We start from the raw sequence: 16,247 nt of genomic DNA, 5'->3' as shown, positions 1-16,247 counted from the left end.
CCGAAATGGAGCTATTTATTTTGCAATTCCCGTTTTCACCTGGCAAAATTTCACCTAGGGGTGGTTGGGGGCCAGGCTGTATTTTGGAAATGGGTTCCCCGAAAGGCACAGGAGGGTTTCCCCTGCCCCAAACACACTCCCCCCACCCCCCCGCTCCCCCCACAGGAGGTGCTGCCTCCAGCCCCCCGCTGCTGGGTTCATGGTTAAAGATGCAGCCAGCACGGCAGCGCGGCTGAAGTCTTTTGCTGATGGACCCTGGGGACCCTTGGGGGGGCACCTGGGGACCCTCCATCCTACCCAGGGAGGATGGATTCATCCCACCCATGAGCTGAGTTTAAAGAGAAGTCGGTGCTGCCTCAGCGGCTGCCGGGCCACGAAAAAAGTGTTATCACCTCCCAGCGTGAGATGGGGAAAAGGGATGGATTAAACCTCAGCGGAGGGGACCACGCTGCCGTGCCGAGGCCTGTCCTCACGCGGGGTCACAGGAGAGCTGGTGTCCCCCGTCACTGCCCTCCCTCCCTCCCCTTGCTTTTACCTGCACCCAGGAGCCTCGGCGCACCTTGGCTCGGCAGCGGGTCAGCGGCATCCGGCGAGGCTGGCTCCGGCGTGGCCGGCACACCGGGGAGCAGCGGATGCAGGCGACGCGGGGACGATGCGCTCCCTCCCTCCGGAGCTCAGGCGCATCGCGGGTGCCCACGCAGGCACGCACGGCTGCGCGCAGAGCCTGGCTGGCTGCAGCGCCGGCTCGGAGGAAGGGGGAAGGAAAAAGCTCATTGTGTAATTTCGCCACGGTTTTCACGGCCGGCCGAGTGCGGACGTCTCCAGAGAGCCACGCCAGCCCCTTTCCTGCGGCACAGGGCGAGTGTGCAGCCCCGGCTGGAGCGCTTGCCTTGCGGTGGGATTCTCACGCCAAGCTCATCGTCCCCTCCCCCACCAAAACAGCCTGTCCAAGCCCCTGCACGCACAGACTTCCAAAATATTAAGCAAAATTAGGTGAGGTCCCCATCAAAGGGGAGTTCTCCAGCCCTTCCCAACACCTTTAGCTGGTTTTTAAGCTTCCCCATCACTCATACCCCTAAGGACTGCGGGTTACCTGCTCTGCTCCTTCCCAGGTGAGCCACTCTGGGGGAGAGGAGGAACCCACAATTTAGATCAGAGGCAGAAAAGCCCCAGTGGGGAGGAGAAAATGGGTGAGAGCAGCCGGTGCAGTGAGTGGTGGCATGAGGGCAGCACTCGGGGGAATTCACTGGCCTGGAGGGCAGTGCTGCTGGAGTCCAGTTTGTCCCCTGGCACTGCTGGAGAAAAAGTTCCAGGGGTTTTGTGGCAAGAGATAGGAGAGAGGGAGAGACCTCTGGGAAGGATATCCCAAAGAGGGTGTTACATGCCTGGGTGACAGTTTTGGGGTGCTCACAACAACGGGGAATCTCTGATACAAAGAGAAGCAAACAACCAGGTAGATAAGGCCACTAACTCCTCCAGCTCCACCCTTACCAGCCGCTGCCAGGGCATCTCAGCCCTCCCAGAAGGACCCTACCACTTGACCAGCCACTGCCCACATTAACCCCGTGAGCTGTCTCTGAAGAAGGTGCTCTGGGGGAAGCAACAGCCCCCCCAACTCCACAGCACTGCCCAGGCAGTGGCACATATGCTGGGACAGCAAGGGGAGGCTGGAAACCCCCCATGTCAGCACAGCACCCCCAGTCCTGCTTATCCTCCCTGCTCCAGCATCACACCAGCCCAGAGCAGAGCCCCTTTTGTGCTCCTGTAACAGAGCATCCCCCATGGGCAGGGAGTCCGTGATCACTGACCCAGCACACCCCAGAGAACAACAGCTGGTCCTGCTCTACTACCCATAGCGAGCAAAAACCAGGCTTGGCTGTAACAACAGTATCTTCCCTCCCCAGGAGATACCGTGGGGCAATGGCCTTTGTATAAACCCAGGGAAATATCGCTGGGACCGGTGCCAAGGGGACTGCAGCATCCCCGGCAAAGCCCAGCCAAACCCAGGTGCTGCCACACAAGAGCACCCTTGGAAGAGAGTAAAAGCTTCTGCATGGCTTTTCAGTCCTTTTGAGCCATGCAGGAGTGAGAGCATCCTTATAGAGGGGGCTCAGATGGTGCCAATTAGTGCAAAACTGCTCTACACCCCATCCGCCCCCGCATGGAGGGGATGCTGCCAGCCCCCCACACACATTAGCAACAGCCCACAGAGGAAACAACGCATTTGTGACACAAAGTTTGAGCTCAGCAGAAATCCAAGAGCATTACTAATTGACTGTTTGCTGAGGGTGATTATTATAATTAAGTCAGACTTCAGAAATTGCAAGTGACATGTAAAAACACATCCCAGATCCCCAATTTTTATATAACCCGATGGTGAGGGTTTTACTGCCTTCCCCTCGCCAGCTCTTTCTGGTTTTCATGTGGATGCCTGATCTTTAAGGCACGACTTGCAGGTCATGTTTTTTATGTGTTGTTTCTGCTGTGGACCTGGGCTTTGCACTGGAGCAGGGGAGGTGGGAGCCCTGGCAATGCTCCTGGCACCAAACCAAAGCCAGACTCTGGCACTGGGATGGAAGAAGGACAGTTTTGTGCTGCTCCACCTGCTTCAGTAACTCACAGCCCTCCCAGGAATGATTCAGCTTAACCTTAATGATTCTCCTTAAAGGAGAGGCCCTGGGCTGTTCGCTGAGCGTGCTGGGAGCATCTGCCCTGTGACTGCAGTGGCACACCACCTCGGCTGGAAGCAGCCATGGACCAGGGCAGCCCATCTCCACCAAGGTTCAGGCCGGGTTATTACCCCACCTGCACCCATATGAGATGTTCGAGACTTTCCAAGCAGCTTGTGGGTACCTCTCCATGGTGGTGCCCCGCCAAAACACCCTCCTAGGACAGTGACCCCTCTCCCCATCTCCATCGCCAGCTGAGGACCATCTCTCCACGCTTGCAGCTGCAGCCACCCTCCTGGGTGGGTTTGCAGGGAGCCCGTGGACACTCACAGACCCACTGGCGTCGGGGTGCCAGCTGCAGTGCTGGCACACGGCGAGCTGCCTCTGCCCCCGGACTGACGCGGATATTCATCACTTCATTCCCCTTTTTGCAGACAAAGGCTCTGGGGGTGGCTGTGTCTGTCGCACACGATAAGTGGCCTATTTTCCTTCCCTGATCACAACCCGGCACGACTCCAGCAGTAGGCGGGCACCACGAGACAGCCAAGCTCACATCTGCCGGGGCCAGTTCTCCAGCACCACGAGGGAGGCAGAGAGGATGAACCGGCACTGAACAGAGGGTGACATGCCCACCTACTTGGCAGCTACAAGGGGAAGCACCTCTCTTGTGGAAGTTACTAAAGTATTAGGCAATATTTTGATTCACGCCCTTGAGCAAAAAGCAGCCCAGGAGAGCGGGGCTGGGTACAAGGCACAGGGGAAGGTGCCGACAGCCCCGGAAAGGAGACAGGGTTTTGAAGACAGAAGGATGTGATGCAAAAACCCGCTGTAAGGAATGGGGGAAGAGCAAGCGCAGGGAAAACCAAGACAAAAGCTCTGACAAAAGCCGCAAGGCCCAGGTCCCGCACACAAACACCACAGGGCCAGGTTGAGCCCATGGTGTGAGCACACCCGGAGCACAGCTAGAGCACATGGAGTGGGACAGGGGCAGCAAGACACTTCAGCACCACAGAGTCACTTGCATAACGATAAATTTACATTAAAAAGACCCACAACACTATGAAACCATCTATGCCCCTAAGGATACTCACCCTCCACGACCTCATGGGCTAAAGGATTTGGTGCAGACTCACAAGACAAGGAAGATGTCAGGTTCCTGGTGTTTTTCTAGCCGTGTCCTCCCGTGCCCTCTCACAGCCCAGGCCACCTTTCTATGGCCACCCCACAGCATGTCCCCTGTGCCCAGCTCAGGAGCTCCTGGCTGCTCACTGAGGCCTCAGACCCAACGCCCCAGTGCGAGCATACAACACAACAGCGTGTTGCAACACCACGTATGGTTGTGACACAGCTGCTAAAAACCTAAATAAGCCGCTCTTCCAGACTGGCCCTCTGCAAATCCGTCCTAATCCAATCTGGTTTATGGCATTAAGTTGGACCCTCCTGTACTGAACGCCCCTATTTGCACAACGGTTGGGAAAATCCTCTCATTTCCTTATTCCTGGTTGAGTCTCTGATGCAGAGGTCACCAGAGCTTCCTTCTCCTCACTTAGGGAAGTATCTAAGGACAGAGATCCGCCTGCAGTCCCAACTTCACACCCCGCTGGCTCATCACGTGGTGGCACGCCACCCAGGCATGGGAAACCTCTGCACCTTCCCTTTGCTGGCTGTTTACGTGGTTTAAAACACAGGGGCTTCTCTGCCTTAGCTGGACACAGCAAAAGAGCTGGAGGGGATCAGCCTGGTGCTGACTTCCAGCTTGCCCCAGTAAATCACAGCTGGGATCCAAGTTACAAAACAAGCCCGAAAACGCAGCGATTTGGTGCCTTATCCATGCAGAGCAGAAGGTGCCAGAGCACATGGTCCCCGCCACAGCTCGGTTGGGGTGATGCTTTGCCCTCCCGGGGGCCACCCCACAGCTAGGTCCCACATCAGGGGATGCCATGCGCCGCCAGCTGCTGCTTACCTCTTTGCTGAGCAAAGCGGAGCTGGCTATGGGCTGTCAAAGACACGTGCCTCCTTGATGCTAACTTCTTTAGCGAGGAAAAAGCCTCCCCGTGTCTCCCCGGGGTCCTTTCGGTTAGCAAACATCTGCTACAGCATGTGCGTTAGAAAAGCTTAGCAAGGGAGGCAAGCGTCAGCAAGTTAGGACGAAGGTGTTATAAATACCCTCAGCCTCCCTGTAATCTGCAGAGCACCAAAAAGTTATGCCAGGGAAAAGGAAAGCAGCCGAACCTATTTATAAAGCCTTCCCGGGGAGATGCAGATGGCCAGGCTGACACGAGCTCGAGCAAGAGGAGCAGGGCTCCTCTCCCTGTGCTTTCCCTGCAAACACGCCTGAGTCGTTGGGCTCCATGGAACACTTAACCCAGGAATAGCTGGGCCCACGCAGGCGTTGCTTGCACACCATCGCTGCTGCACGGCGAGACAGCCCTGGGGAAGAGCTCCTGCTGCACCCGCAGCTTAAATCATTCCCCCAAGCACTGCTCTTTGCCCTCTCCCTTCCCGGGAAACCAGCCCACAGGAGCACGGCAAACCACCCAGGGAGCTGGGAGAAACGCAGGGGGTTTGATCCCTCCTGCCCATGCGAGGCAGCTGGGATGGGCGAGGAGCGAACGCGGGACTGCTGGGGGTGCAAAGGTTGCACCGGCGAGCGACAGCTCAGCTTTCCACTATCATGGTGTCACAGGGCTGGGTGACAGCAGGAACCTTGCCAGTGTCGTGGGCTGGCTCCCAAAGCAGCAGAAGGGACCTCGGCACAGCAGGATACACCCCAGCTTGTGCAAACTGCTGGGTTTCCCAGGGAAAGCTGACGTGGGCAGCCTGACACCAGGCAAAACCCTGCGGTGCCTCCACCAGCCTCCCCAAAACATGCTGCTGGCTGACACCTGCAGCACTGCCCAGCGCAGCTCTCCTGTTTTACATCCCCTCTCCTTTTCCTGGCTCAGTTGCTAGAAAGGGTGACAAGCCATGGTTAAGTATCACCTCCAGCAGTGCCTTCTTACCCAGGCAGAGCGTGGTCCACCATCACCGACCCACGCACAGGAGAGAGGAGCCCATGGCAGCCCCGCAGTCCCCGGGGCGTTCGGATGTGAGCAGCTCAGGATGTGGCAGGGGATGCTCGGGAGATGCTGGCAGCCGCAGCGCCAAAGGGAAGGTCACCAGCAAGATGGTGCGAATGACTCAAGCCCAGCAAAGCGGATGCTGAGAGCACAACATGCTGGCAGAGGACCAGATGCTGTTTTCCTGCTTTTATTTCCAAATCATGACAAAGATGTGGATCCCTGAGCAGGCCACCTCACCCATCCTCTCCTGAGCTTAGGTGTAACCTCCCCGCAGACCTCCCCACTCTCCTGGGTGTCCTTCCCATTTAACTTCAACATCACTTAACTCATTTAACTTTAACATCACCAGCACAATCCCCACCGTGCAGCCCGGAGCATCAGGCATCACCATCGACCTCCCCAGTCAGCAGCACACGGTGCCCAGCAGCAAGCGGGCAGGGACAGGGAGCATTTCCAGACAGGAAACCACTCCATCCCCAGGGAACTGCAGCCTAATTGTTTTGCATTAAGAGCTTCCAAATTCATGAGCACGATAACCAAGAAGAGGAGAAAAGCAATTAAATTAACTCCAGGAGCCATGAAAAGCAGCTTTGCCTCACGGGCCTGCAGCTCTCCGCAATGTGGCATACTCCTTGGGATGGGATGGGATGGGATGGGATGGGATGGGATGGGATGGGATGGGATGGGATGGGATGGGATGGGATGGGATGGGATGGGATGGGATGGGATGGGATGCCTGCCAGCCAGCCAGTGCTAGTTACCCCCAGGTGATTATTTCTTAACACGCAGCAAATCAATGCAAACCAAACTCATTTTACATGCACCCACCAAAGCTACTTCCGCAGCAAAACCTGTCATGCTCTCTTGAAGCACTTTGTGCAATATAATTTCCTTTCCAGTTACAAGAGCCAGCAGAGACTCTCAGCTCTGTTTGTGTAAAGCTCTATCACATGCCAGATAACAGCCCAACAAGGAATTTATAAATATGGTCTTTTGAGGCAGTAATTGTCACTCCAGCCATCTGTTAAAATAAAGAGCTAGGCAGTGGCATGGCAAAGGTGAAAATATGGGGGAAAGCATTGCAGCGGTGCCATGGATGAGCCTCTGAGGGGAAGCAGGGGAGATGCCGTGATTTGGGATCTCATGGGAGCTGCACTTCGATCATTGGCCACAGATCCTAGGGCTCATCCTGCTCACCCTCTGAGAAAATGCCCCATTTCCAAACTGCATCAAATTTGCCAACTTTTGCCATCCCACACCTTCTTCTTGCCACGCAGGGTGCCTATCAGCACCCAATATTTTCTCCTGGCACATTCCAGTGGCTTTGCCAGGCGGGATCAGGCAGACGCCCACCCTCTGGGAGCCCCGAGGGGCTGCCCCAGCCCCAGCCCACTCCCCAGGGAGCCCTGCAGCACCAGTTTGCTTTTTACCTTCAACCCGTAGCCGCTGGCTCCCCGAGGCTGCTCCTTTCAGCGGGCGAGAAGCGTCTGGCAAAAGGCGATAGGTACCCTGCGTGCCCTGGTGCGCTGGGTCCGGGGGCAGGCACAGCCTGCAAGCATTTACCAGCCTACGGTGGTTAATTAAAGCTACAACTGTCAAAATAAAAGATAAACAAGGCAAGCCAGTGACGCACCCGGTGCTTTTCCCTCTCCGCGGGTGCCGCCCCGCTGCCGACGTGCCCCGAGAGCCGCGATGGGAGCTCCGGAAGGGACGGTGTGCCGAAACGTGGCCCTAGGCAGCGCGTGGACAGGACTGGAAAGACCTGTTGGTGCTCACACTGCCGGAGCCACGAGGGCACGGAGCTGGGAGGTGTGGCAGAGGCCAGCGAAGCCGGTGTCACCGCCTCCCGCACCGTCACCCACGCTCCTGCACTTGGCAAAGGGTCGGAGCCACGTTAGCAGCCAGCAGCGGAGGCAGCTGGATGCATCCCACAGCCCGGAGCGTGAGCCCAAACCCACGCAAGACCCCGTGAGGCTGTGCCCACAAGGGGAATACACCCATTTAATACTGCCCTTGCACAAGGCTGGGTCTGCAGGTCCCTGACCCATAGCCAGGACCCCCAAACGGTCAAAGAGTAACCCCCCCTCCTAAATCCAGAGCCAATGGGCACCCCAAGGCAGCTGCTCTGGTGCCCCAGTCCCCATCTTCCACTGCACTGATTGCCTGCAAACCAGTGCAGCCAGCGGGGAAAAAAAGCCAAAAGGAAAAAGGAAAAAAAGGCAGCTTTATTTCTCCCTGACATTTAATAACCTTTATTGTCCTCCAAGCGGCAGTTTCCCATTCTGAGAGCTGGCAGCACAGCTGATCTTCCTCCAGGCTGGAAATGCTTTAAAGCCCGGCAGTCACGCCGTCTCCCCACCCTCCACCAACAGCGAGAACCCCCAAAAAGGTTCAAAAGGCACAAACCAGAAGGAAACACGGCGGGGAGCAGCAGCCCTGGGTGCTAGGGCCGGGCTGGCCCCTCCACAGCTCGCCGCAAACCCTGCATCCCTGCTGCCTCCCACCGCTCCCGGCGTCGCCCGCAGCATTTCCCGGGCTGCTCCAGTTATTTTCCAGTCCCGAGCTTGTACAAAAGGTGCCGGGGCTGCAGCAGAGCATCCAGCCCCTTGGATGCGGTAGTTACTAGGCGAGAGGGAGAGCCGCTGACAACTCGCAGGAGGCAAAAGGAGAAATTAATGGTGCTGCAATTCCCACTGCCTCTGTCATTAGGAAAAGAAAATGCATTTGAGCATCCACACTCGAATGCACAGTGTAATTTGTTTCAAGTTTAATATCAGCCACTTCCCGGAGATGGGCTGAAGCTGGGAGAAGTCACTGGTTTTATCAGCCACGCTTCAGGGCGGGTGTAAGGCAAGGGATGGCACTTGCAGGGTTTTATAAAGGAAAAAACTCATCCAGCCCTGCTCAGCACTGGTGCTGCAAGAGGCAACCAGCCACTAAACTGTTATAGGCATCATCACCCAGAGCTGCTTGCTAATAAAATAGCTAAAATTAGCTCGATATTTAACGTAAGTCTTTTATGGAGGGTATCAGTAAGGTTTTCTCCTACCTCTGCACCACTGAAGCTGCCTGGCATCCCTGTGCTCCTGCACGGGACACTGGCGTCACCTCCCCTGAAAGCACAACTTCTGGGGCAGGACAGGAGAGGGGGAAAGGAATCCCAGTTTTACCTGGGATGTAATCCTCTCCTCGAGCCCTGGGCTTTGCACAAGGAGGTTGGGATTTCCCCCAGCCCATGGTGTTTCCTCCTTGAGGCCACTTGTTTGCACAGGCGGCTGCAAACACTCCCTCCTCCCGGCACCAGGAACGGCTGCGCTTGCCCCTCACATGGCTCCAGGGGAGCCCCCCGGCCGGGCACCTGCACCCATGACTCCCCAGTTCCACAAAACGTCACAAATTAAGGCATCGGATCTGCTCAGCTCATCCCTCCAAAAAGCTGCAGACCTCTCCTGCACCTTCTGCTTCTGGCTTCTAATCTAAGAGCACAGCCGGGCCACCAGCTGTGTCATGCCGTGTAATTCCAGTCAGGTCTCCAGGCGCTGCTGGAATAGAGAAACAGTAAAATACAGACCTGGTGGTCCCACGGCAGCAAAATCACCGGGCTTTTTCTCCAGGCTGGAACAAGGAAGAGATAAAACACGCCTGCTCCAGAGCACAGGCAAACAACTGCTTATCACCACGTTAGCAGCCTCAAGGCTATTACAGGGCTTCAGGAAAAGTATTATTCCTCTCCATTCGTGGTAATGTTTCTATTTTTGGCCCCTCCGTCACATCACACTGCTGCCTTCACCCGCACTGGGCTGGGAAACCAGCCAGCCCCGCAGCCCTGAGGGATCCCTACAAAGCCCAGCTCCTCCGTGGCTGCCAAACTCACCAGCAAACGGCTAAACTTTTGGTAAAACTGAGAGTTTTTGTTAAAACTGCAGAATCCTTGCAGTTCATCTTGGTTTGAGGTCTGTTTTGGTTTTTTTGTCCCCTGGGAATGGCTTACTTTCTGGGAGATCTCCCCGGCAGAGACACAAGACATCAGCCTGCAGCAGGCACCACGGGGCATGGCCACTGACAGCCAGATTTGCGGAGGGAGTGAAGTCAGGGTGGCTGAAATGCCTCTGCCTGTGGATGCCAAAGGGCATCAGCCGGAGATGGAGATGGAGATGGAGATGCTTCCAGCCTGGGCTGGCTGCTGCACCCTTGGCCTGCTGCTGGGGAGGTGGCCCTGGCAGAGCAGGCACCAGTTTAAGGATGTTTTGATGCTGGGGGGGTCCAGCCAGGGCAACCAGAGGGTTTGGGGGTGGCATTGGCATCCCAGGGGGTGCTAGCCTGGTTTGGGGGGGAGATACCCAAAGGACCGCTGTAGAAGGGCAGAGCCAGACTTTGCTCTGGGCTTTCCAGTGACACTTCAGGGGGTTCGAGGTGGAAAACAGCAGATTCTGTGTCCTTGGGGAGACAGAAAAAGCTGCAGCTGATCTGATCCAGTGCTGGTGACAGCCCTGTGTGGTGGGCAAGAGACCCCAGGTCCTTCTGCCAACACATCTGTGACGCTCTCCTCCCTGCACCATGTTTTCCTTGGCCAGAGAGAACAGATAATATTCATTTTCTCTCTCCACTGGTTCCACTTCCCAGATCTCATCAGCTCGCCTTGGTTACAGAGCTGCCACCACACCGCTGTAACGCTGAAATCCAAACACTAAATGCATTGAAAAAGAATATTTTTGATAACTATGTTCTGCAGAACTATAAGATCTGTAATTGAGGGTGAAATTACGTCCAGGGTGCATTTCAGTACTGAAAATAGCATGATAAATTAGCTCAGCTTTTTCCTGGTTGACTCAGCTAATCCTTCAGACGCCGACAGACAGATTTGATCGTATCGTCTCTCCTTGGGCTCAGTTAATACCAAGGCCAAGTTGTGGCAGCTGCAGAAGATATATACAGAGCTGCTGCCTGCAATATATAATCTGCCCTTATTTCTGGATGCACCACAGCTCGGCAGCAGAGCTGAACAGAGGTCGCTCACGCTCCTGTTTTGATTTATGAATATGGATTTCGTTGGTTAAGCCATTAGGAGCGGTGATGAAGCAATTCAGTGTACATCCTGAACCGCAGCTTGCCTCATTTGAAGCCCGCTCCTCAGAACATTCTCCACATCTTCCCCCTGCAATGCCGTTCATGCGGGGAAGATTATATTAAGGCTTTGTCTGTAATGTTGTAATTCCACCTTGCCTCCCCGAGCCTCCTCGTATGTGAAACAACCCAGCCGCAGGCAAGGAAACGGTTGCAAGAGGAGATTGCAGAGGACTCACACCCTTGCCCAGCGGGAGAAGCCAATATCCCACCCAAGAGGCTTAAAGAAACACGTGAAATCTGCCGAGACCCCAGCGAGGACCCTGCTCTGGCTGTGGCGGTGCTGCCCCGATGCCTCCACCCACCCCGGGGGGCTCGGGGATGCTGGGGTGGGGGTACCCGTCCCGCTCTGCTCCCCAGGAGCAGCATTCACCCCCCACCCCAGGGCAAAACACTTGGGAGGAGAGCAACCGTCACGGCCACAGCTTGCTGAGCGGCCGAGCATCATTCCCCAGGGAAGCCCAAACCGGTTCCATCCCTCTTCCAAGCCTGCATTCCCCGTTCCCGGGTCAGCACGTCCCAGCCCCATTCCGCAGAGCTTTGTACCAGCGCGGGGTGAGAAACAGGCTGTGCCTGGGAGGCCTCGCTCTGCAATTAGAGAAAACAAAGAGGGAGAGGGGAATTGTATGTACGGCGCGGTGAGGGCTGGGGTACAGCCTCCGCTGCCTGGCTCCCAGCTGGCTGCAGGCTCTAAGCCGTATTTTTCCCCATCGCTGCCGTATCTGCTTGTTTTGGAGAGGAAAAGGCTCTCCCCTGCCGGTGATTGCCTCCAGCTGCCCTCGTGTCAGGCACCGCATGGTAAAGGGCCAATTTGGCACCTTCTCCCTAGCGAAGCAGCCCGAGCCAAGATGTGGTCGTGGATGAAACAAACGCGTTATCCATGCGGGAGCCACTGGGAAGGGTCCCAGCAAGGGCAGGTTTCCCCTTTACAGCAAGCAAGATGTTCAGAATAGAGCACAAATGATATCCAAGACCTCTCCTTTCCAGACTGGCAGAAAATTAAATTTCCACGTTATTTATTTGAGCAGCTCACAGAACTCCTAAATGGAGTGGATCAGTCGCAGCCATCCAGCACATCACTTGCCAGCCATCCCCTCCTCATTTGTTTTTAATTAGCAGCAACATGCAGGAAGCAGAGCCAGGCAGCACTAGCACCGCTGATGCAGTGACCGATAATGGATCTTGCCTCAGCCGGGATTATGGGATGTCAGGCGGTTGGCTGCAAATCACCCCCCTAATATCTGGGAGCAAGGTGGGGGTAAATGCACTCGAGCAGGTAACAAGGTCACTGCCAAAAGGACACTTGATCTGTGTCTTGGGTGTTGTGGTGACGAGGGCTGAGGGACACAGGGTCAAACGAGGCTTTGTGGAAAGAGCGGTGACTGCAGGCAGCAGGGAGCCCTGCCCCAGCCCGTGACTAACGAGGGTTCCTGGAGGTCAGGTGAGGGATAAGGACAGAAAGAGCCTCGGGGAGAAGCCAGCCACTGCGAAAATGCTTGGAAGAGAGGTGAGACACGAAGGCTGGAAGGGAGAGAGGGAGGGGACTGAACGTCCACATACGTGTAAAGCAGTTGCATCCTCGCTGCTTGGGCAGCACAAAATGCTCACAAGTGACTAAGGTGGGTTTGGGCTGTCCCCCAGGTGCCGGAGTGACAGGTTGAGGAAGCTGATGGGAAGCAGGTAGCTTAGGACCAGGTGGAGAAAGGTGAGTGAGCAGGAAAGATGCTCCAGCTTGTGCTTCTCCCAGCCTGACCCCAGAGCAGCCCATGAGCCCCTACAGCACCACCAGCCCCTGCAGGAGCATCGTCCCCCCAGCTCTGACCCTGCCTGTGCCGGGGGGTGCTGGGGCCACCAACAGCCTGGCGGTCTTGAGAGCGAGGCAGGACACAAGGTGACGGAGCAGGAGGCAGGGAAGGAAGTGCGTCAGGATGGCTAACGAGCTGCTTATTGAATAACTAACTCCGAGGGAGCTGATGGCTAGTGGCTGCATCACCCACCGCTCTCCCTGCCCTGCGCATCAGTGTTTTGTTTCACCTCGAGCTGTGTTCCAGGAGATGTCAGCGCTTCGGTACCCGGCTCAGCCCTTCCCACTCGTGTTTGGTGGGAGAAAGCACTGTCCCCACACCTCCCTGGGGTGGGCATCGTCCAGGTGTGGCTGCTAGCAAAGCCACACACCGGGGCCCATGGGTCTCCCGCCTAGCCCCCCCCCTGCACCCCGGCACTGGTGCAGGCAGGGTGATCAGGGCTGCCTCTTGGCAGGTGGCTGCAGATGGAGGGCAGCAGCAGAGCATCCCGGGGGTGCCTGGCTCCCGGGGGTCCTGCCACCCGGTCCCCTGGGGTGCTCAGGTCCCATGGGTGCCCCTGAATGTCCCCACCTGAGGCACGGCACAGGGGTCCTAAGTCCCGTAGGTGCCTGGTCCCAAGAGTCTCAGGGTGCTGGGGGTGCCACATGTGCCTGTATCCGCGGGCGGGGCCGGTCCCACGAGTGTCTGTGCCTGTAGGATGCTGGTCCCACAAATGTCCTTGTCCACGGGGGTACCATGTCTCGTGAGTGTCCGTGGGGGGTCCCGTGCCCCACGAGTGTCCGTGGGGATGCCACGTCCCACGCGTGTCCCTGTCCGGTCTCCGGGCGCCCTCTGGCGGACCTGGCGCGCCACAGCGGGCCCCGGCGGGGGTCACTGCCAAGGTCGGGTTTGAGAGGGACGTTGTGACATTAAAGCCGGGTCCCAGAGCCACGGCCACAGCCTCGGGGAGCCGGGCACGTTAATTACCACCTTCACATGTTAATTACCGCAAGAACACATCGGGGGGATGGCAGCGTGCACACCAAAGGTCGGCAACTCCAAGGACCGAAGGAAAGAGCTCAGGCGTCTTTAATTAACCGTGTGGAGCTTGCCACTAATCACCCTTTGGCGGCAGCAGCAGCAGAAGGAAGCAGCCAAGCCCTGCTGGGGCACGGGGTGGGTGAAACCCACCCAAGTGCTCATCTTCCAGCCTGCACGCCCAGGGGAGACACAGGAGGAGAGGGCAGACCCCAGCTCGGGCAGCCCAACGTTCCCCCGTTCCGGTGCCTCCAAAGGCTTGGAAACTGGGAAACACCAGCCCTTGGATCAAGGAGCGAGGTGGGCAAGGCTTCTCCCGGGTTCCCCTGGTCCCTGGACTCAGCAGCAGGACCCCAGCCCCTAAGGCAGCCCTGGGAGGCGTTGTGCGGGGCTGTCACCCTCCAACCCCTCCTGCACGAGGAGGGCAGGTGATGCTCCCCTCACAGCAGGGAAAGAGCCCCGGGTAAGACAGATGACTGGGAAGCAGAAAACAGTAAAAAAACCCCAACCCTCCCCAGCAGCGCTGAATAAAAGCCTGTGTTCCAGCCCGTTCCCGAAGGAGCAGGGAGAGCAGGAGCGAAGCAGAGCGCAAGATGGTGTTTCACACAGCTCAGGGGTGCTGATGCTCTGGATCAGCTGATGCAACATCTGGGCCAAGCTCACTGTGGCTTGCCAGGCCAGTCAGTCAGCAGGAGGCTCCAGACCTGCCCAGCAGCATGTCTCCCAACAGCCAAAAATAAAAGCATCAAGCAGAAAGGCAGCAGTATTGCATGGGAGACGGGGTGGCCAAACTCGGTACGGTTCTCACATCCCATCCTCACCCCAGGGTAAGGGCTCCGGCAGCTGCCAGGAGCTGAGCTCCCACAGGGAACAGATTTTCAGGCGCATACTTGCAGCATTAAGAACAGAGACCCACCTTCCGTCCTGGCTGGATCCAACAGACCTCTGACTCTGCAATAAGGCAACAAAGCCTTGTGGTTTTCAGAAACAAGCCAAGCAGGAAGAAGCAGCATCACCGCAAACAGCAGCAGTGGCCTCTGGCGGAGCAGACACAGCCCTGAGAGGAGACTAAGACCCAGCTGCAAACAGTCCCCAAGCCAGCATGGGACATGCCTGTTCACAGCAGCCGTCTTCCCAGAGCAGGAAAATTTACCCTCGCAGAGCCTGTTTCTAAACTGACAGCTAAGGGGACAACCCTCTCTCTGCCTGTTCCACAGTTAACAGCCCATAACCGACTGTGACACACGGGACTTTACCCCTTGCAGATGGAAAAAGCGGTTCCTCCATCACCCATGGGGAGGAGGAACGCACCTGCTGAGGACCACCTCTGCCAGGTGGCACCCACCTCCTCACGCCTCAGCCAGGGCACGGGAGGGGAGCAAGGGGAGCAAGGTAGGAAGCTGCCCAGCACCGAACCCTCACACCTCCGAGTTTCTTTGGAAGCAGAGGGAGGGTTGCAAGCCAGCACTTGGGAGGTGCATGTGGCAGGTATTCAGCAATGTTGCCACTTGAGAAACTGCATTTGCGCTCCTCAAAGGCCAAACATATGGTAGGAGTTACTGTGTGCTTAGTAGATGCGTTTCCCTTGCTAAGGCTTGAACGACTGTGATCGTACACAGAACACTTCGCATAAAGGAGCGGTGTCAGATGTGCCTTTAGCACCAGAAAATTAATGCAGAAGATTAGGGGAAGGTATTGGTGGCAAAAAAAAACAAACGAAACCCAAAAGGGGAAATGGAAGAGGTCCCACTTTCCCAGAGGGCTGCACGGGAGGAGCTGCAATGGCGCGCTCTGCCCTTCATTCACTACCAGCATTACAGCAGAGCCATTGCCAGATGAAAAGTTCATGCCTGAACGTTGGTACTTTAGTGCTCCATGGCCGAGGTTTGTTCTCAAAAATAATGATCTGCCAAGAAACGTACTGGCAGCATTGGGTTGCAAAACTTGAAGCACAGCATCCCCTCCGGTAAAGGCAGGGCTGGGGCTGTTCGCACCGACCTGGGGACCACGCCACACGTCCTAGCACACGGCCAGGCGCCAGCCCTGCCGCACAGGGATGAACGGCTCCTCGGGGGCAGCTGAGCTCACACCACAAAGCCAAAAGCAGTTCAGATCTGAGGTGGACATGAATCTGAATGGGGGGGGGAACCTGAAAAAAAAAAAAGGTGTTAAGAAATATAGAACTCCTAGCCTGCTTCCATAAAGGGGGCTTACACCATTGCGCAGCCTCCCCCTCCTCATCCCTCACGTTAGTTTTGTGCCAGCTAATCTCCTTCAGACAAAGCAGAATAATAATAATAAAAAACATAAAAATTCAGGATTGCCACGTGCTTCCTTGCAGAAAGGAGAGCTGTGGCCCTTGTCAGGGCTCAGGCCGTTAGTTCTGCCAGCTCCAGCCTGTGCTGAGGGAGGGAGCTGGGCTCCCCAGGCAGGACCTGCTGGGGGTAGATGCAGGGAGAAAAAACAGAAAACAGGGACAAGGAAGAGTTGGGAATTCACAGCATGAGGTGTGTGCCTCACACCTTCGGGAGATCAGTTTAGTTGCTCACCAAATACCCAAACAAGGGAAA

The 16,247-nt window shown here is 56.5% G+C and overlaps 1 protein-coding gene across 10 annotated transcripts in view; it reads right to left on the bottom strand.

Moving 5' to 3' along the window:
* Positions 1–9,443, bottom strand: part of KIAA0513 (KIAA0513 ortholog) — a 28,457-nt gene extending 19,014 nt beyond the window's left edge. For 4 of the 10 annotated variants that reach the window (XM_056360924.1, XM_056360918.1, XM_056360922.1 and 1 more), the window contains exon 1: positions 536–1,103. The gene's annotated coding sequence lies outside the window, so the exon portion shown is untranslated. Of the gene's footprint in view, positions 1–535; positions 1,104–3,760; positions 4,010–7,161; positions 7,324–9,302 lie in introns of those variants that run through there. The other 6 variants (XM_056360923.1, XM_056360927.1, XM_056360926.1 and 3 more) reach the window with 5 other exon arrangements.
* Between the last annotated feature and the right edge of the window lie 6,804 nt (positions 9,444–16,247).

This window comes from Falco biarmicus, chromosome 15 (assembly GCF_023638135.1).
Source record: "Falco biarmicus isolate bFalBia1 chromosome 15, bFalBia1.pri, whole genome shotgun sequence".
Taxonomy (NCBI): domain Eukaryota; kingdom Metazoa; phylum Chordata; class Aves; order Falconiformes; family Falconidae; genus Falco; species Falco biarmicus.
This window is presented reverse-complemented; position numbering and strand designations above follow the sequence as displayed.